Consider the following 316-nt stretch of genomic DNA (forward strand, 5'->3'; position numbering starts at 1 on the left):
TTCTGGTAAGACTAGGCTTGATGAAACTGATGAATTGAAAAAGAGGAAATCTGACTAGATTATGTGGTTGAGGTTTCGTGGCAGTTCTATTGTGGACTGAAATCACCAACGAAAAAATACTGACGCCAAGCAAAAACCTCACAATCCCCTGAGCAAACATTAAGTGCATCATATTCTACACTGCATTTGCCTGAGTACAAGGACACACAAAATACACTGAGATGAATATCACCCACAATCATTAGTGCCATCAACATTAACCACATGCAAGTCATTATGAAGTGAAATTACAAAGTCAAAAAGCCACTCACCGAAT

The 316-nt window shown here is 38.6% G+C and overlaps 1 protein-coding gene across 2 annotated transcripts in view; it reads right to left on the reverse strand.

The window, feature by feature from the left end:
• LOC119593472 (cyclin-dependent kinase 1-like) overlaps positions 1–316 on the reverse strand; it is a 6976-nt gene that overhangs the window by 5925 nt on the left and 735 nt on the right. The gene's annotated exons all lie outside the window — the stretch shown is intronic.

Source organism: Penaeus monodon, chromosome 32 (genome assembly GCF_015228065.2).
Source record: "Penaeus monodon isolate SGIC_2016 chromosome 32, NSTDA_Pmon_1, whole genome shotgun sequence".
Lineage (NCBI taxonomy): Eukaryota > Metazoa > Arthropoda > Malacostraca > Decapoda > Penaeidae > Penaeus > Penaeus monodon.